Genomic DNA, 22,460 nt, shown 5'->3' with positions numbered 1-22,460 from the left:
CTTACCATTCTTCTTAGGCATCAAAACAAGAGGTGCACCACATGGTAAAGGAGAAGGTAGAATGATCCTTTTGTTCAACAATCCTTGGATTTGTTTTTCTATTTATACACTTTCCCTTCCTAACATCATGTGCATGTCAATTTTAGGAAGAAGACACTTTCGTTGCAATTGTATTACATGTTGTATTCTCCTCTTGGGAGGAAATCCTTTTACTTTCTGAAACACCTCATCATCATGGTTAACTACATCAACCAAATCAGTTTTTGAATTCGAATTACAACCATGAAACGCTTCCTAATCAATATCAACATTGGGTTTGATCATAAGAAGCACTAAATTCTTGCTTGAATTCACTAGTATTTTCAATTTCCTTGCATTAACTAATGAAATATTTAGTTTCTTGCAATCATCTCTCACAATATACTCCACACCATCCTTGAACAAGTGGTACTTGTTTTCATGATGATATAAGATTCCTTTTCTATCATCATAAGGTAAGGACTACCCAAAACAATTCCTAATATATCAAGTGGTACAACATCTAATTCAACTTCATCAATGAAGTTTGTTGTGATTGCAAATCGAAGAATACATTTTCTTGTAACATGTAAGTTTGTTTCCTTGCATATCCAACCCATTGGATATGGCTTGGGATGTAAAATGGTATCAAGATTAATTTTCTTGACTAAGTCATCAGATATCAAATTAGCTTGAGACCCACTATCAAAAAGTGTGTCAATTTTTGTATGTTTTGAGATTACTCTCACATGAAATAATTCATTCCTTGTTTCTTCATTTGGAGTACTAGTGTGACAATTTGATATACTAGTGCTAGCAATGGATTCTTTCCTTTTATACCCATGGTTGTAATTTTTGTTTCATCACCCGAATCGGATCCCAAATCCTCTTGAATAACGACAGTTATCTTTTCTTTTCCTTTGTTGAATTTCTTTGGTTTCATTTCGGGATGAAGCTTCCAATAATGAGCTTTAGCGTGACCCTCCCTAGAACAATGTTTACATATTATTTTCTCTCCTCCCTTTTTAATGGATGCATTTTTCTTTCCCTTGAAACCCTTTTCTTTCTCTTTACCCGTAAATTGCTTTTTACTACCTTCTTCTGGAGTTTTTTTCCCTCTTTCCTCAAGATGTGGGGCTTGCACACACACATCATCTAGATTATTGAGATTAAACATTAAGATAGTATGCCTAAGGTAACTGCATAAATCCCCTATGTACTTTAGCAATGTGTCCTGTGATTGAAAATCTACACCTAACATCAAAGACCTTTTTCTGAATTCCTGGGTGTAATGTTGCACATTTTAACATTTAAGATGTCTAAAGTTATGCCAATTCATGATGGCTTTCTACATATAAGCTAGAGGGTATAATTGTCTTTTGATTGCAGTAATGAAATCATTCCAAGAAATTGAGATCTTACCATGTTTTTTAATCTCCTCTTAGGTCTTTGATTCCCACCATACTAGTGTTTCACCCTCTGTTCTCAAGGAAGCTAACTGATTCTTTATGTCATCCTCTTGCGGGTTTGAATCATGAAATAGATCTCCAACTAATGAATCCAATTATCAATCTTCTCTACATTCACTTCACCATTATATATGGGTAGCTAAAATCTAACATCAACTTTTAAAAAAGGTGATTTACCAGTTCGTTTTGAAGTATGATGATGAGAATGAGTAAGGGTTGTATTAGTGGAAGAGGGTGAATATGCTTGTGAAGAAGAAGATGGTGGATAGGGTGGAGGTTTGTCTCCATTTCTATTACCTCCTCCTGGAGAGCCTTCTCATTTGGAGGTTTGTAACTTTCCCTTGCAACCTGGTATTCCTCTCTTCATAGAGGACCCTCACCATCTCTGTCATATCAAATAAAGCATTTTTGAAGGTCTTCTCATCTTCTGTCATGTTTTTAGGTTCTCCTTCATGAGACATGATCTCTGGAGTCTCAACTACAACTTGAGGCTAAACTAGTGTTGGATATTGTGGCAACCTTTCCCTCCTTCCCCTTGACCCAACTTCAGGGCTTCCAACCAGCTTCCCTTCTCTTCTTTTGATTTTTAACCTTGTAGCATGACATAAACTTGCAAACATTTAAATCCTTATTCCACAAAGAAAACCTATAGCCCTTCTACCAAAATGATCTAATTTAGAATATCATATTGTTGTGCTAAGATCCTCCTCAGATTGGAAACAAAATCCTTTTATTGTGCTTAAGGATTCATGAATTTTTGCAAGTGAAATGATGAGTTTTTATGTTAATTTTATGAGCATTTTAACATCAATAAGATACTGAATAGCAGCATAAACATGTACAGAACATCATCAAAAATAAATTACAATAGGAACATGATAAAGGAGTTCACCCCTTCTAGGCTACATCTCCTTGGTCCAACTTCCAATGGCTTGGGCCTCTCTATTATGCTCAAAAGTGTAAAAATATGTGCTTGCAATGCTTAAACGCTTCTAAAACCTGCTCCAGTGAGTCTATAATATCCAAAAATGGTACCCTAGCCTCTTCTTTCTCCTAATTTGATCAAAAATTTCCTTAGTTATCACTTCTATCAGTCTTTCCACAATTTCCTCCTCCAAATCTAGCTAACTACCAGTTAAATTCATTCTCTAGAGTTAATTCTGGAAGTTATGCTGAAATTGGTGGTCCCGCCAACTTCCCTGCCTATATCGCGATTAAGGTCGAGTGGTCATATGCACGGGGGTTAGGTCCGGTGATTAAGGCTATGGTTCTGGTCATTAACTATCGGCACCAACATCCCCATCACAAATCGCAATCGATGAGAATCAGTGGGTCTTATGGTTTTTGAACGCGGTCATGGGCGATGTGCGATTGCGATAAGCAGTAGACCTGGTGGACTATCAGCTATAGTATAACTTGTATCGTATCTGGAAAATATCGAAATCGGTGGATCCAGGGTAAAACATATAACATAAATTTGAATTGTGCAATATGTGATTGTGATATCGCATCACAACCCAATACACTGTGATCTGTGATTGCGATTTCGCATTTCAACCTGGTACGCTAGGGGTCAATTCTTTAATCATCGACCCGCCTGCAATATGTTAGTTAAGAACCAACCTGTGGGCGTGGTGGTAAATCTTGGTGTTTTTGTGGGTGAGGTCATGGGTTTGACCTTGGCCTCCCCACAGAAAAATTTATTCAACCTTTGAGAGGGCACGTGGAGGCCTTCGGATTTTCCACGTGTCACCCTCTCATTGGTTCACCTGTATAGCCTTCAACTAATAGCATCCTACCAACTCATGCCTGTACAAATGTGCCACATGGAACTCAACCATTCGTTAATGAGATTACGGTGCCACCTCAGCTGCATAGTCAGCGCCAAATCGATAGTCTCGTCAGCAGTACGAATTGCTGACTCGGTGGTCCCCTTTTTTTTCAAAAAATTTACCTATTTTCCAAAGTGAACAGTATGTGTTTCTGAAGCCATACGATGTATGTTTCATGCGAAACGATTTGCGCCATATTCAAGATGACGATCACTACGCGGTCGTTTAGGTTCCACACCATTTTGATAACTTTGATTTTTGAGCATAATTTTGAGCACCTGATCAATCCCATAGGAGCTCATGGCTACCAATTGATGTACCTATATTCGTCTACTAAGAGCATCTTCCACCCTGTTCTCTTTACCTTTCATGTTCTTGATCTCGAAATCAAACTCGTTGATCGTGTCTAACCATCTAGCCTACCTGGTGTTCAAATTCGGTTGGTCAAACAAATACTTCAACCCAATGTGATCGCTCTTAAATATAAATCTTTTGCTAAGAAGATAGTGTATCCACATATTCAATGCATGTATGATGTTGCGAACTCAATATCATGTGTCGTGCAATTGTGCTTGTGCTCATTTAGTTTCTGGGACTCATAGCATACTACCTATCCATCTTACACAATGCCTCCACTAAGCCCTCTCTTGCCAGCATCTGCGCATACCACAAACTCGTTGTCCAGATTTGCAATCTGTAACACTGGTGCATGTGTCAACAATTTCTTAAGTTCCTCAAATCGATTCCCACGCTACTTAGTCGATTCAAACTTCTTACCTTTCCTTTGCAATGATGTAATGGGATAAGCAATCTACGAGAAGTTCCTGATGAACCTCTTGTAATATACTTCCAGACCCATGAAATATCTTACCTAATCCGCACTCTTAGGAGCTACCCACTCCATGATGGCCCTTATATTCTCTAGATCTACTGCAATGCCTTCCTTGGATACAACATGTCCCAAGTATTGTACCTTAGTCTGAAAGAAACTACACTTTTTGAGCTTAGCATACAAGTGATGCTCCCTCAACAATCTCAACACTGCTACTAAATGCTCAGCATGATCTTCCTCATTTTTATAATATACCAGTATATCATCAATGAACACAATAACAAACTTATCCATATATGGATGCAACACATTATTCATCAAACACATGAATGTAGTTGGAGCATTAGTTGAGCCAAATGGAATAACAACAAACTCATAATGCCCATACCTAGTCCTAAACGCAGTCTTGTAAATGTCCTCTTCTTTGATGTGTAGATGATGGTATCTAGATCTCAGATCAATCTTCAAGAACATAGTTGCTCCCTTCATCTGATCGAACATGTCATCAATCCTCGACAAAGGGTACCTATTCTTGATAGTCACTTTGTTCAACTGCCTGTAGTCAATGCATAATCTGAGAGTACCATCTTTCTTCTTCACAAACAAGATCGATGCACCCCAAGGTGATACACTTGGCCTAATGTATCCCTTATCCAACATTTCCTTTAACTGTAACTTTAACTCAACCAACTCAGGTGCACTCATCCTGTAAGGTACTTTTGATGCTGGAGTTTCCCCTGGCACTAACTTGATAGAAAATTCAACCTCCCTATGAGGTGGAAATTATGTAATATCTTTAGTAAATACATCCTTGAACTGTTGTATAACTGGGTACCTGCTCAACGCATCTGCATCATCAACCGCCTTACCCTTATCACTAGAAATTTTTAGTGTAAATGGCTTGCACCCTTTCCTGCGGCTACACTCTTCTTGCATAGTTGTCACCATCCTAACTGATGTGGCTTTCTTCTTTCCCTATAGGACTCTTGGTTCTCCATTGTCATCAACGCAGTTAATGGCTTTGTCATAACAGTCTACCTTGGTTCTATGAAGATACAACCAATCCATTCCCAACAACATACTATATGATCCCAACGGTAATACATTCAAATGTGTTGTGGTGGGCATACCATTCAAGTCAAATGCACAAGTTCTTACCCAATGATGGACTTGTTTTTTAGTACCTGTATCTAACTGTACTAACCAAGACTCTACATGAAATTTGTTACTCAAACCACACTTATCCACCAAGTCAAGACTAACATAGCTATAATTAGATCCAAGTTCAATCAAAATAGAAATAACTTGATCACAAAGCTTACCATCCATCTCAATTATAGATGACTGATCCTTTGCATGCCTGTTGTCCACTACTGCATAGATACATGGAACACTCTGACCAACATCCCCAATGGTCTGTGCCTCCTATGCATTGTACATCTGAGGTCTACCACACTGATTTTGCGGACAGTCTCTCCTGCAATGATCTTTACCACAAGTCCAACACTCTATAGGCTTCCAACCTGTTTCCTTGGTTTGTTCTCCTGACTGGAATCCTTGTCCTCTATCTGATGTATTGAATTTCTTAGGTGGTGCAAAATTCTCTTGGTTACTTGTGTTCTGTGGTCGTACTTGATTCTTGTCCCATTTCCTTTATTCTTTGCATTACGTTTCCATTCTAGCTTAGTCTCAATTTTGTGCTTCAATTGTTCATAGCAATGCTTCAGTTTTTGAATGGCCTCCTCCAATGATCTAGGCTCATCGAACTCAATCCTATATTTGAATGCAATTGGTAATCCACTAACGAATCTCTAAATATTAGCCTTCTCCTCCTTGAGGTAAGGCACATACCTCAGCAACTCCAAAAATATACTAGTGTACTCATCATCTGTCATGGATCCCATCTTTAGCTCATAGAATTCTTTTACCCTATCATCAAAGTATCTTTCTGACAAATAATTATTCTTGAATAGCTACTCAAACTCACTCCAAGTCAAATCTTCCTCATTTATACCTCTAACATTCTTCACGTCTTCCCACCAAATGTCTGATTTTCCTTTGAGACTAAATGTAGCCACTCTAGCTTTCATGTTCTCTGAATAGTCATGTAATCTGAAGAACTTCTTCATGCCTAGCAACCACGCCTCTGCATCTTACGATTTATTTACCTCTCCATCAAAAGTAGGTTTCTTTTGTTTCTTAAACTCATGTGGAAAATACCCCTTATCACTCCTCTTGTAAGGATGATACCGATGATGATCATAGTGCTTATCTGAATCAGAACTAGAATCATACATGTGTCTATCCCTTCTCCTATCCAGAGTGTCCAACAATTTTCCATCTCTGATTGTGTCATCTCTATCTGATTGGTGACCACCATGTGATCTACTACCATATGCCCCATTAGTTCTATCCTCCTGCTCATGGTTGATCCAAAGTGGTCCCTGTCACTGCAAATCTGACAAGCTCTGAAGTATGACTGCATTTACCTCTACTAACTTTTCCTGTGCCTATATGATTATGTCATTATCTACCTTACAACTCCTTATTTCTTCCTTTAAAATTCACAGTTTCACTGCCAAGTCGGAAGAGTTCCCAACACCATACTGCTCTTCTGATTCATAGGGAGATTCTTTGTAGTCAACCATCTTGCTAGCCATTTGATATTTCTTCCTGCAAGGTATGTCATGTCAGCTAAACCAAATCACAATAAACCAACATACCTTAGTATAGCTCGTGGAGGATACCTTATCTACAAGATCAATAAATCAGCATGATACATATATAATATAATCATGACATCATATAGAAACATGAAACATAAGCATATGACCATGCAACTGCCATTATAGCTAGGATCCATTCATCAATGCATGACCTCAACAACGACGCACACCACAACCTCATGCATGACAACCACCACTACATCACTTTACACTTGACCACCTACAAACATGAACATGCATAAGAAATGCATAACCATCCACACATACACATAAGCACATATTATCAAGCATGAATTAATGATACTTGAAATCAAACCTGCAAGAATGATACATGTAACCAAGCATACAAGAATGTAACCAAACATGCAAGAATGTAACCAAGCATACTACAATGATACATGTAAGTGGCATAAATCGACATATAACCAGTCATCCACTCACGATGTTTCATTCCACCACAACAAACTCAAGTTCCACATCACGACATCACTATGACCATGATCAACATCATGCAAATGCAACAAGCACATGGAATGCAAGTGTGAGAGACACACATGCAACTGACATGCATGCATGACCAACACATAGTCCATTCAGTCTGAGGGGTGAACCATGCTCTTATACCACTCTGTAACACCCTCCTCCCACATCTACCCAAGCAATCAGACAGCCAAGATAAACATGCTACAAGAGTCTACTATGATATGATTCGACCTCCTAAGTCACGTTAATGAAGTGGAACCAATGGAAACACACCATACAGACATTAATCATCAGCCACAAGACCCTCAAGAACCAATCCAATACTTTAGAAAACTTTCCTTGTGGTCCCAATGATATTTTGGATAATTTAAGGCTCATTCGCTACCATGCTATAGGCATGAGTGCAACTAGCAACCCAAAGTCGCTCTCATGGTCTTGCCTGCAAGTGACCAAAGACCAAAACTGTCAGTGCTATGACAACAACTTCGGGATTTAAGCCACTTTTTCAGGCCGAAAGCCCAAGTCACTACCCAAAATTGAACCATCTCTTCATATCAGTAAAATAACATGGAAATGATAGTATTAAAGAAAATACTTGTTTAATACCTTAACTGGACCCCCACTAGCCATGACAGGCATTTTGTCAAACATATTGCAAATGTCTAACCTACAAGTTTAATTAATAGTTCTGAGCACAGGGGTCTCATACTTATTTGAGAATCTCTAAGAAGCATTGATTCCTCAACAAATCAACTGCCATTCTATCCATTAGGTCATAGATACATTGATCATTCAATTAAAAGTAAAAACATGAGGAAATCCATACATGGTTGTTGTCATAAAACACATACATAACCAACATAATAGGGACAGAAATACTCATGAAAGTACAACCATATAGACCACATACAATCCATCAAAATGTTCATAGAAATACAAGGAGAAATAACATTTCATTAATGATTCAAAATCCAAACCTGAGATGGGACTTCCATGTTCCACTCGACCGTACAAACAGTGATTCCACCTCCTAGTCGAACATCACAGAATCATCATTAGATTGGTCTCAATCCAAGCCTTCCAAGGCTTCTAGAGCGTTTTTCCAACCAATTCTTCCAGGACTAGTAACTCAACTCACACTTATATAGGGATTCTAAAGTGCTTATCCTACCAGGGCTTCAGGACTAGTAAATCAACCCACCAAGGGATTCCAGAGTGTTTTTCCAACCAAGGCTTCCAGGATTAGTACCTCAACCCAAGTTATTACAAGGCTTCCAGAGCGTTTTTCCAACCAGGGTTTCCAAGACTAATAACTCAACCCAAGCTAAGGAAACATGAGAACCAACCAAAACAAAACAATGGAAGTAAACCCACAATCACCACAGATATCCAGGAAATGGCAAGTCTAGGCAATACACTGTCAATCCAGGCCATCCTCCATGCCAATGATAGATCACAACCAAAAATCCACATGCATATTCCTATCCTTCCTTTGCCTTCTTGCTCTAAGAATCCAAGTATGTCACACCCTCCAAGAGTGCTCCAAGAAAGCTCTAAGTCTCCAAGAGTATGAGAGAGAGAGAGAGAGAATAATGAGAAAGCTCCAAAACTGAACTGACAAAAGGTTACCAACTAATCCTATGAAGCCTTTTTATGAATGAGGCCTCTATTTTCTTCATTTTCCATTATTTTCCTTCAATTTCCTCCTCACGTGCAACATGTGACCTTGCACCTCCCTTTTCTCCTAATTTCCATTATTTTCATAAAGAAATGTGCCAAAAATGTCATTTTGCCTTCACAAAGCCTTAGTCATTGCCTTTGCCAATTTCCTTAGCCATAGCCAATCACAATTGATTCCCATCACTAGAATTATGCCCAACATTCAGCTTGGAATAAGTGTCCCATCATCCATGGTTATTATTTTGCCTTTATTTAATTTTATTACATGGAATTTTCACCAGGGCTATTACAAAAATAATTAGAATACTTGAAATGTTGTAACAATAAGAATTTATCTATTTTTCAACTGCTTTATACAATAAGTACATAATTTTTTTGTTTTAAAAATATATAATGTATACATATCTCACATTTAAATATTTTATTTAACATGGGAATTAAAAAAAAAATTATGGACCACCTTGTCCACATTAAAATATTCTTTTTATTAATATATTTTTAAATACACATCAATATTACGTTTTTTAGTAAGGTTCTTTACTATATAATATTTGTAAGCATAATATACATATTGTATAGTGATAACAACCAAGGGTTCCCTATGGGAAACCATCATTGGATATAGAAAAATAAGTCTTAAAGCCTTTATACCACACATTTCAGAAATAGTCTTGTCTCTTCATTATTCTATATAGATTAAAAACTCCCTCAATAGAGATTCTAGTTTTTAGCTTCATGGCCATGTTTGCATAGAACATTACAAAAAATACAAACACATAACTAATGAGATTATCCTTACTTTCCTTCAATCTAACAGGGATTTCCCTGGAGAGGAGTAGGAGTGGGCTCGTCCAAATCAGGTTCCTCTCTAAGATCTTGGACTAACACTTGAAGTTGATATAAATATATATCATGCTTCTTGCTCAGCGTTGAGACCCTCTCTTCCAACTTGTTCAACCTCATTATCAGCTCCTCCTTAGTTTATTTTATTCATTGAAAGACTATTATTCCAATCAGCTAAATAAATGTTGCATGGATACCTGGGAGGAGACATTTTCCTCTTAAATGTTGGGGCTTCCTCCCAACATACGACCACAATTTTGCTCAACCTCAATGGATTGGAAGGGGCTCACAATGCACTCGGCTAATTCAACGAAAATATCTAACCTCATGTTAAGACATGTTGAAAGCGACCACCTCCCAAGGATCATTTTCTCATTGTACATTTGTGGACACGTGTTCTCTTTCTCATCATTCTCTCACACTCTGAAAAAAACTTTGAGACTACAGTCACCTCTTGTCCCATCTCCCAAGTTCGAGGCAAAGGGAAGTGTTAATTGAGTGCTATAGATTGATTGCTTAATACCAACCCCTGGTTAAACACCTATAAGGATCCCATAGCCCCTGACATTCACCATTTGGAACCCTTACATGGAACACCATCAAGACAAGACAAAACAAAAGAAATCTAAAAGAAAAAGCTAGTTACTTGAGTGTGCAAGTGCTGTGGGGGAGAATTCCAAACTTAGACATTTTGTGGCATGCAAATCCCCATAAACCCAAGCAATTAAATCCTTCACGCTATTAGGTATGTGTTATATTCTTGGCATGACTAGTGGTACGTGTTGTTACATTTTGTTGGGCATAGGGGGGAGGGGGCGATTGACCCCCTTGCATGGGGTTCAAGTTAGCACCACATTTTTTTATGCGGACCCAAGGACGGTGGACAGACCTACCCATGGTTTTGCACATGGTTTTTGGAAAAATGGTTTTTTCCATGCTATTTTGTAGATCCGGTCAAGGGAACTACGGTTATGTTCCAATCTAGGGTTAATGGATTAGAGTTTATAAATGCTTCGACATGTATATAATGTATTGAAACATTGAAAGGAATATTGAAAAATTAATATAGTTTTCCCGGTTTTGGATTCCACGAGAAAAAATTATGTGCTTATTTTATGTTCTCTCCATTGTATATTTTCCACTTTTTTTAAGAATTCATTTGTAGGTAACTTTTGTACAGAGTTAACACCTTCATTTGGTATCATAGTAGTTTTAGCTTCAAGGGGACGCTTTTGTAGCTGAGGGGTTTTTCTTGAGCCTGCGGTGGACCTTATTACAATGAGAGATCTACATTATCAATTCTTGTGGTGAAAGGAGATAGCGAAAAGTTGAAATATAGAGCTTGAAAAATTCAGCATAAAGGGTTTTGAGTTGTGGGAGCTCAAGATGAAGGATTTGTTGGTGGATAAGTATTAGTGGATCATGGTTGATCCAGGTACTAAACCAATGACAATGTCAACAGAATATTGGACCAAGTTGGATCGAAAGGAAAAGATCACAATATGATTGTGTGTCTTCGATTCAGTATTATTAAATGTTTCAAAAGAAGCTAAAACAAAGGATTTGTGGGACATGCCAGGGGCTTTATATCAATATTAGTCCCTGGAGAACAAATTGTTCTTGCACAAAACACTATATAACCTAATAAATAGGGATGGAGACTTGATGATAGAGCATATAAATGTATTCAATACTATGGTAAGTTAATTATTATATGTTGATATTAAAATTTTAGACAACGATAAGTGCATCAATTTGTTTTCTGCTCTACCGTACTCATGTGATAGTCTGGTTGTTGCCATAGGTAGCAATACAACTACCTTGAAATTTGATGAAATAGTCTTAGATTTGTTGTTGAAGGAGATGAGACTAAAAAATATGGATATTCCTTGTTTGTAATATGGAAATCCCATAACATAAATAGAAATAATTCCTCTAGTAGGATATTTTAATCTAGAGTGAGATCTAAATCTCCAAGTTGTAAAGGTATGCTAGAAATGTGGAAAAGAAGGGAACTACAAAAGGGACTGTAGATCTAAAACTACTGAGAAAGGAAAGGGATCTTTCGATGCTCCTTTTACATAGGTGAAGACCACCTTAAATTAAGGAGGGGATGTGTACTTGGCTTCTTCTTCAAGTACACACATAGATCATGAGGTATGGTTGATTGACTCAGGTGCCTCCTTCCACATGACTCCTCATAAGGACTTGCTCTGCGAGTATGAGAAGTATGATGGTTGTGATGTCTTCCTAGGTGATGACAAGAAAACCAAAATCATAAGAGGAGGAAAATTCAAGCTAAAGATGATTGGTGGAACTATTAGAACACTTCCCTATGCTATGCACATTCCTAGATTGGCTAGAAATCTAATTTATGTAAGCAAGATGGATGATGTAGGTGTAAAAACAATGTTCAAGAAAGATAATACTAGTGATTACCCCATTACTATTGTAGTTATACCCCTTATTAATATTGTTGTGCCCCTATTGCCCCCATATTGTTATTATTGTGCCCCATATAATCCCTCTATTGTTATTTTTGTGGCTTTATATTATTATTGTTAGGTCGGCTGGATTATATTGTGACTCCTTAGACTCCTATATATAGAAAGGAGGTTTTGTCATTTGAATCATCCAAGAATTGTTCAATAATGTAATGTAAAGGAGGTTTTCCCCTCGAAGAGGCTGAATTCTAAGTCGTTGATCTATCTTTTCTATATTTTCTTGAGCTGGTTTCATAATATTTGGTATTGTTGAGATTGCAACAAGATGATGGAGCTTAGTGAAAAGAGTCGCCTTCACTAAGTGGGCCTGCAGGCTATTTTTGGCGCAAGTCTATTTTTAGACTATGTCTATTTTTAGACATATGGATCATGTCTATGTTTATGGATGATTGATCAAGTTGGGAAAAATAGATGGACTTCTATTTTTGATGAAAGTGTGAGTGATCACAGTGTGAGTGATCAAGTCTATTTTTAGACTGGCTGTCAAAAATAGAAAAGTCAAATATTATTATCTCACAATAATATTTGGACTATAAACTTAATCTTATTCTCTTGGAGCACTTCAGTTTGAGCTACGGAAGTGGCACATGCAGCTGTCAGAAGGAAATTCGTTTTTCTTATGAGTCAGTTGAGTTGTTGCATGCATGGCTTCAGTTAGAACTCAAGTGAGTTGAGTTTAGTGGACTGGAGGTACAGTTGATGGAGTTGTGTTCAGTTTAACTTAGTTAAACTGGTTGTAGTTAGTCTAACTGCAGATAGACTAATGATGAGTTGTTAAACTAATTATTAACTCATAATACAACTAAAGAATACATCAGTTAACTCAGTTGCATGTCAGTGCATGTTCAGTTCAACAGGGACAGGTGGTAGAGAATCAGATTGCTATCAGTTGTGACTATAGTTGTGCACCAGATCTTGCACAATCAAAGGATTGAGTATGCCAATGAGTTTGTTCACGTATTTGGCCCACATTTTAGCCTTTTCTCACGTCCACAAAGAGTGAGTGACTATTTTGCAGGTGAAAAACGAGTTTGGGAAGCTATTCTCATCAATTCTTGAGCAGGTATTGAGCAGTGGAGGCAGGCAAGCAGTGGAAGAGATTTGGAGATCAGATCTGAGCTGTATTGTGTGTAACAGAGGTGGAGATACTTGTGAGAAGTATTATGCTTTGTATTGTTACATGATTCAATCAATATAATATACAGATAGTGTGGGGTTTTTAGCGAGATGCTTTCCCCGGGATACATACTGTGTTTATGAGTTTGATTGATGCTTCTATGTGCGCCTGTGAATGTTTCTGCTTCTGTAAATTGATGATCAACGTAGAGGAGATTATGTATTATACATGTTCCGCTTATAATTGTATGATCAGGATAATCTCTGTGAATATGTGTCATATTATTCAAAGTTTCTACATGGTATCAGAGCCAGATAATTGTAGAAAAAGTTTCTACATGGTATCGGAGCAGCTTGATTTGTAGAAGAGATTTTTACAGGATATCAAGCGAGGGTTGATCGGAAGCAGTTGAGTTTGGAGCTGGTGGAAATTGAATTTGCAGTAGTGCTGTTGAAATGTCTTTCAACGGATTGCAAATGTTATTCCAAAGCAAGAGCGACCTGGCGCTCAAGGATAAACTCAGTAACAATAAAGGTGAGAATGGATCTTCATCAAAGGTATCTGATGAAGAGAATTGTGCTTTGGCTGCCAAAGCAAAGAAGGGGAAGAACAAGAAAGCTTCTCAGTCTGGTGCGAAAGGCAAGAAGCAGGATATGTCCAAGGTGAAGTGTTTTCACTGTCACCAGCACGGACACTATGCCACAAATTGTCCGCAGAAGAAGAAGAACAAGCAAGCTGCTGGATCTGCAGGGGGAGAGGCCTTAGCTTCTCAGTTTGAGCTTGATTTTTCATTGATCGCATGCTTGGTTTCAAGTGTGATGGGATCAGTGTGGTTCCTGGACAGTGGTGCGTCTTTTCACATGACGGGAGATAGAGATTTGTTCTCTGATCTGGAGGACAAAGATCTTGGAGTGCACATCGAGATGGGCGATGATGGTAGATACAGTGCGACCGATATCGGTACCATTTCCTTTGAGAGGGAGTCTGGTAAACCCTTTGTATTGAAGGAAGTCATGCATGTTCCAGGATTGAAGAAGAATCTCATCTCAGTGGCGATGTTAGAAGACAAGGGGTATGATGTTGTTTTCAGCGAGGGAAAGGCCTTCCTGCGCAGCAAGACAACTGGTGAGACCCGGAAGATAGGGGTTCGAGTGAGGAACCTTTATCAGTTGCATGTAGATGGATGCGCAGCAATGGCAGGCAAGGCAGAAGGATTGGTGAGCCGGGATGATGGCGAGTTGTGGCACAGGAGATTGGGTCACCTTCACCATGGAGCCTTGAAGATACTGCAGCAGATCACTACAGGGCTTCCTAAAGGCACACTTGCGCAGTCAGATCAGTGCAAGGGGTGTACTTTGGGGAAGTTTGTGAAAGCCACTTTTCACGAGAAGGATAGTCGCGCCACGACGATCCTTGAGAGAATTCACACAGACGTGTGTGGACCTTTCTCAGTTGCTTCGACAGCAAAACACAGGTATTATGTGATTTTTGTTGATGATTTCTCTCGTAAGTGCTGGATCTTCTTCATGCAGAAGAAGAGCGAGACATATTCAAAGTTCTGTGAATTCAAAGCACTGGTCGAGAAGGAGTCGGGGAAGAAGGTGAAGGCTCTTAGGAGCGATAATGGTGTTGAATACATCTCGGACGAGTTCAAGGATTTCTGCAAGGCAGAAGGGATTCGTAGAGAGCTCATAGCTCCCCATAACCCACAGCAGAACGGGGTAGCTGAGCGGAAGAACAGAACGATTGTGGGTGCTGCACGGGCAATGTTGCATGATCAGGGCCTACCCCTTCACTTGTGGGTGGAAGCATGCAATACAGCAGTTTATGTGCAGAACCGTTGTCCTCATAGGATACTTGGCATGAGTACACCCGAGGAGGCTTATTCTGGTAAGAAGCCTGATCTTTCTCATTTGAGGATTTTTGGTGCTAACGTTTACATGCATGTGACGAAGGATGCCAGAAAGAAGTTGGAGCCGACTGCAGAGGTTGGGATATTTGTGGGGTACACTGATACGCCCCACAACTATCGTGTGTATTTGCCAGACAGTGGTAAAACTGTTGTGCGACGGGATATAAAATTTCAGGAGGAGAAAGCCATGAAGTGTTCGCTTGAGAGGGAGCTACACTTGCATGCAGATGAGGAGCTATTAGTTCCTAAGGATGAGCTTCAGGACGTGGATCAGCCACAGGACGAGGTTCATGGAGTGGAAGAGACCAGTCATGCAGCGCCAACCATCAGAGGGCGAAAGCGCTTGACAGAAGCTGAGCGACTGGCTCAAGATGCAGAGAAAGTTGTAGGACCACCTACAGCCCAACGAAGGCAGAGACAGTCACCTGATCGGTACACTGGATACATGGCTCTTATGAGCAAGTGTGTTGTGAATGAGCCATCCTCTTTCGAGGAAGCTGTGGAGGATCCCGCATGGGTAGACGCCATGGTGGAAGAGTATGATTCTATTGTCAGAAACAGTGCATGGGAGATTGTTCCTAGACCGGAAGGGAAATCAGTGGTAGGTTCGAGATGGATCTACAAAGTTAAGCAGGCAGCTGACGGGAGTGTGGAGAAGTACAAGGCAAGATTTGTTGCCCGAGGCTTTTCACAGATTGAGGGGATCGATTATGAGGAGACCTTTGCACCTGTCGCAAGGTATTCTTCCATATGGACGATTCTTTCTCTCTCAGCGCAGATGGGATGGCACATTCATTAGATGGATGTGAAGACTGCGTTCCTCAACGGAGTCATTAAGGAGGAGGTGTACATTGAGCAACCCGAAGGCTTTGAAGTCTTCAGCAGCGAGTCGCATGTGTGCAGGCTCAAGAGAGCGCTGTATGGGTTGAAGCAAGCACCACGTGCTTGGTACACACGGATAGACAGCTATTTCACAGGACTTGGATTCTCCAAGAGTGAGGCGGATCCGAACCTATACCAGATTGTGGTGGAGGGTAAGTTTCTTATCATTGTACTGTATGTTGATGATTTGATTCTAACGGGTGATGAGCTGTTGATACTGTCATGCAAGAAGGATCTTGCTACAAAGTTTGAGATGAAGGACTTGGGCCTCCTTCACTATTTCCTAGGATTGGAAATATGGCAGCGCAGTGGTGGACTGTTTGTTTCTCAGGGCAAGTATGCTCGGGAGATACTGGAGAAGTTCAACATGCATGGCTGCAAGCCTGTTGATACTCCTCTTCCTGGAGGTTGGAGGAAGGAGGATGCCACTTCGGGAGAAGAAGTGGATGCCACTGTTTATCGACAGTTGGTGGGGTCGCTGATGTATTTGGTCAATACACGACCTGATATATGCTATGCAGTTAACCAGCTTTCACAAGCTATGGTTAAGCCTACCAAGCTCTTCTGGAAGGCGGGCAAGCATGTATTGCGCTACTTGAGAGGCACATCGGGATATGGTTTGTGGTACAGACAGGAGGATGAGGTGAAGCTATGTGGCTTCACGGATGCAGATTGGGCAGGGAGCCCAACAGACAGAAAGAGCACATCAGGAGGGGTCTTCAGTATCGGATCGACAGCAGTTTCTTGGTACAGCAGGAAGCAGAGATCCGTGGCACTCAGTTCAGCGGAGGCCGAGTATATGGCAGCAAGTTTGGCTGCATGCGAGGCTATATGGATGAGGAAGATCCTGGTTGGTTTGTTCGGTTCTCATTTGGATCCTACTGTGATTTACTGTGATAACCAGAGTTGCATTAAACTCTCAGCTAATCCTGTATTTCATGATAGATCTAAACATATTGACATCAGGTACCATCATATCAGAGATTGTGTGCAGCGGAGGATCATGTTACTTTTGTACATTCCAACGGAGGATCAGGATGCTGATATTTTGACGAAGGCTCTCACCAGGAGAAAATTCGAGTACCACCGAGGCAGGATAGGGGTTGTTGATAATCCATATCTTGTCGAGAGGGAGTGTTGAGATTGCAACAAGATGATGGAGCTTAGTGAAAAGAGTCGCCTTCACTAAGTGGGCCCGCAGGCTATTTTTGGCGCAAGTCTATTTTTAGACTATGTCTATTTTTAGACATATGGATCATGTCTATGTTTATGGATGATTGATCAAGTTGGGAAAAATAGATGGACTTCTATTTTTGATGAAAGTGTGAGTGATCACAGTGTGAGTGATCAAGTCTATTTTTAGACTGGCTGTCAAAAATAGAAAAGTCAAATATTATTATCTCACAATAATATTTGGACTATAAACTTAATCTTATTCTCTTGGAGCACTTCAGTTTGAGCTACAGAAGTGGCACATGCAGCTGTCAGAAGGAAATTCGTTTTTCTTATGAGTCAGTTGAGTTGTTGCATGCATGACTTCAGTTAGAACTCAAGTGAGTTGAGTTTAGTGGACTGGAGGTACAGTTGATGGAGTTGTGTTCAGTTTAACTTAGTTAAACTGGTTGTAGTTAGTCTAACTGCAGATAGACTAATGATGAGTTGTTAAACTAATTATTAACTCATAATACAACTAAAGAATACATCAGTTAACTCAGTTGCATGTCAGTGCATGTTCAGTTCAACAGGGACAGGTGGTAGAGAATCAGATTGCTATCAGTTGTGACTATAGTTGTGCACCAGATCTTGCACAATCAAAGGATTGAGTATGCCAATGAGTTTGTTCACGTATTTGGCCCACATTTTAGCCTTTTCTCACGTCCACAAAGAGTGAGTGACTATTTTGCAGGTGAAAAACGAGTTTGGGAAGCTATTCTCATCAGTTCTTGAGCAGGTATTGAGCAGTGGAGGCAGGCAAGCAGTGGAAGAGATTTGGAGATCAGATCTGAGCTGTATTGTGTGTAACAGAGGTGGAGATACTTGTGAGAAGTATTATGCTTTGTATTGTTACATGATTCAATCAATATAATATACAGATAGTGTGGGGTTTTTAGCGAGATGCTTTCCCCGGGATACATACTGTGTTTATGAGTTTGATTGATGCTTCTATGTGCGCCTGTGAATGTTTCTGCTTCTGTAAATTGATGATCAACGTAGAGGAGATTATGTATTATACATGTTCCGCTTATAATTGTATGATCAGGATAATCTTTGTGAATATGTGTCATATTATTCAAAATTTCTACATGGTATCGGAGCCAGATAATTTGTAGAAAAAGTTTCTACATGGTATCAGAGCCAGATAATTGTAGAAAAAGTTTCTACAGGTATCAGAGCTTTGGATTCTAGGGTTTCGCTGCTCCAAACAGGTCATCGTGGCATTTTCGCTATAAATTTTTTTTTGTGATGTTTCAGAAGCTGAAAAAAAAACCCATTTGAGAAGAAATCACGCTGAACCTTGGGTCCAAATTTCAGAGCGTTTGGCACTAAATTTGCGGAGATATGATCTGAGGAAGTTGGTCTTTTTGCAGATTTCTGAATTGTATTCCAAACAGGTGACCTGGTGAAAATCGTCATAAATTTCTCTCTAGGGATCGGATCACAATTTCGTCAAAAGGTAAAGAAAGAGGACGGACTTTGGTTTCTTGTATGCAATTTTCAGATCCAAAGGTCGAAACAGTGACTCGTGGCACGTCGTGCAATTTCACTCTACTGAACTAGTCTATAATCAAGTCACTGTGGGAGATTTCGCATAACGCTTCCTTGGAGAATCCAAATTGGGTCAGACTTGTGGCATTGGAAAGAGGACATAGAAGGCTACTACAGGCCACAATTTCTGAATTGGAGGATCTGAAATTACAGAGATACATCAGATTCAATATCAAGCTTCTACAAAGTGAAAAAAGGTGTGTAGTTTTTTTTTTATTTTTTGCGTAAGCTTGGTTTGAAGGAATTCAAAGGGCATAGTAAAGCATTATTAGCGGTAACTGATGCCTCGAGGAAAGAAAATGCAAATACCTAGTAACGAACCTAAAATCTCTAGCATGACTCATGAAGAAGAGGAAGAAATGCTACATGATATACCAAAATTACAAGAACAAGTGCAACAAATGTCACACTCACAAAAGCTAACAGAAGCTAAGATAAATGGCATGGAATCTAAGATAAAGGGTGTGGAAGCTAAGATGGATGATTGGAAGATAGATTTGAAGACAGACATGGAAGAATTGAAGATAGATTTGAACACAAACTTGAAGACAGGCATGACAGATATGAAGACAGATTTAACAAATTTTCTACAAGAAATACTTATTAATGGTGAAAAGGTAGTAAAGGAAACTCATGATGTGAACAAAAGAAATGTTAATCATGATATCATAGACTCTAATGTTTGATCGAAGACTCACCATATTCCAAAAATCGATAAGAGGAAGTTTGATGGCAAGGATCCCCCCACATGGATATTACAGATGGAGAAGTTCTTCGATCTCAATAATGTGCAAAACACACAAAAGGTACGTATGGCAACTTTATATTTGGAACCAAATCAGTTTGTATGGTATCAATGGCTTTGCTCTCGTAAACAATTTATCACATAGGAAATTTTTACGGAAGAATTGATAGCACATTATGAGGATACAAAAAGCAACACTTTTTTTAGCCAATTGATAAGTCTCAAACAAAAGGGTTCAATAATGGAGCACATTGAGGAGTTCCAAAAATTGAACATAAGGGTAAAAGATATTCCAGAGGAGCATAGGATTGATGTGTTCATAGGGTCTTTAAAGGATAATATCCAACATGATGTTCGCCTTTGGGAACCTGATTCATTAGAAAAGGAATTCAGGTTAGCAAGAAAAATGGAAAGCAAAATTATGGCAACCAGGAAGCATACCACTCACAACTATAAAGACGGAAGTGTTGTTTCCCCTAGTCTTCCACGACCTATAAGGTTGACACCACAACAATTGGAAGAAAAAAGAGAAAAAGGGTTTTGTTACAGTTGTGATAGCAAATACACTAAAGGTCATAAGTGTGCTGAGAAGAAATTATTCTACATAGATTGTGAAGAGGAAGAAGAAAAGGAGCGAGAAAGGTCAAAAGAAGAGGATATACTCCAGGAACAAAGCCTAGATGAAGAACAAATAAATCAGACCATATCTTGTAATGCATTGGCGGGAATTACCACTCCTCAAACCTTCAAGATAGAAGGACAAATCAAGAAGAAAAAGGTAATAGTGTTGATTGATTCAGGAAGCACCCACAATTTTATTCATTGTAGGGTAGCAAAAGAATTGAATTGCTTCCTATATCCAGCACCAGAGTGTCAAGTGATGATTGCAAATGCAGGAACAATAAATTTCTCTAGAAAGTTCCATAATATCAAGCTATCCAAGGGAGAATATGTATTGACTAGCCCAATGCTTTCCATTCCAATGGGAGGTGTTGATGTTATACTAGGAGTCCAATGGCTACAATCCTTGGGTACAATAGCTTTTAATTTTCAAGAACTTTTCATCAAATTTTCTATGGAAGGAAAGGAAGTTGAATTAAGGGGTATTGAAGGGAAACCAGGAAAGATAATCAACTCTAATGGTATGACAAAGCTTCTAAAAAAGGAGCAAAGAGGTGTAATTACACAATTATGTTCGCTAGATGTTTCCACATCGGAATCATCTATTTCTCCAGATCTCCAAAAAGTCCTGGACAATCATTCCAAGGTATTTGAGACTCCCAAAGGTCTCCCACCTATGCGTGATCATGATCATGCTATTCATCTGATTCCAGGAAGTGTTCCTCCAAACATCAGGCCATACAGATATCCCTATGTCCAAAAGAGTGAAATTGAATGTATGGTTGCAGAAATGCTAGAGGCTGGTATAATTCAACCATGTCAAAGTTCTTTCTCTGCCCCAGTAGTATTGGTGCACAAGAAGGATGGATCATGGCACATGTCTCTGGATTATAGGGAGCTCAACAAGCTCACTATTAAAGATAAGTTCCCCATTCCTATCATTGATGAATTACTGGATGAATTGCATGGATCAATTTACTTCACCAAGTTGGATCTTCATTCAGGATATCATCAAATCAGAATGAAGATTGAAGACATTCCGAAAACAACATTTAGAACTCATGAGGGTCATTATGAATTTTTGGTCATGCCTTTTGGCCTTACCAATGCACCTTCAACATTTCAAGGTTTGATGAATTCAATTTTCAAACCATTCCTTAGGAAATTTGTGTTAGTATTTTTTTATGATATACTAATCTACAGCAAGTCTTGGAAGGATCATGTTGAACATGTTGACAGGGTGCTACTACTATTGGAGGAGAAACAATTATATGCAAAAAGATCCAAATGTTTCTTTGGAGTCCAGGAGGTGGAATATTTGGGTCATATTGTATCTCATGAAGGAGTTAAGGTAGACCCTAGCAAAATTAAAGCCATTAAGGAATTGAAAATCCCCACATCCATAAAGCATCTGCAAGGATTTCTTGGGTTGACAGGGTATTATCGCAAGTTTATTAAGAATTATGGGAGAATAGCAGCACCGCTAACAACATTATTGAAGAAAGATGCATTTTCATGGACTCCAGAAGCAACAAAGGCCTTTGAACATCTTAAAGAGGCAATGTGCCAAGCACTGGTCTTAGCTACACCATACTTCACAAAAACCTTTATTGTGGAATGTGATGCTTCAGGAAATGGAATTGGTGTTGTTTTAATGCAAGATGAAAGACCCATTTCTTTTGAAAATCGTCCAATCAAGGGAAAGTTTTTAAGTAAAGCTATTTATGAGAAGGGAGTGTTGGCAATACTCCATGCACTTAAGAAATGGCGACCCTACCTAATGGGAAGACACTTCAAGGTAAAAACGGATCATGATAGCCTTAGAGACTTTTTAGAACAAAGATTATCCTCTGAAGAGCAACAAAAGTGGGTCACAAAGTTGTTGGGTTATGACTTTGAAATCATCTACAAAAAAGGGAAGCAAAATGTGGTGGCAGATGCACTCTCAAGAAAGGATGAGGATGTGGAAGCATTGTTGTGCGCCATTTCTATTATCCAACCAGATTGGATAAACGAAGCAAGGGAGGAAT

Source organism: Pinus tabuliformis, chromosome 9, assembly GCF_031772625.1.
Source record: "Pinus tabuliformis cultivar Carrire ecotype Pingquan chromosome 9, CPIR1, whole genome shotgun sequence".
Classification (NCBI taxonomy): Eukaryota; Viridiplantae; Streptophyta; class Pinopsida; order Pinales; family Pinaceae; genus Pinus; species Pinus tabuliformis.
Note: the sequence above shows the minus strand (reverse complement) of the source record.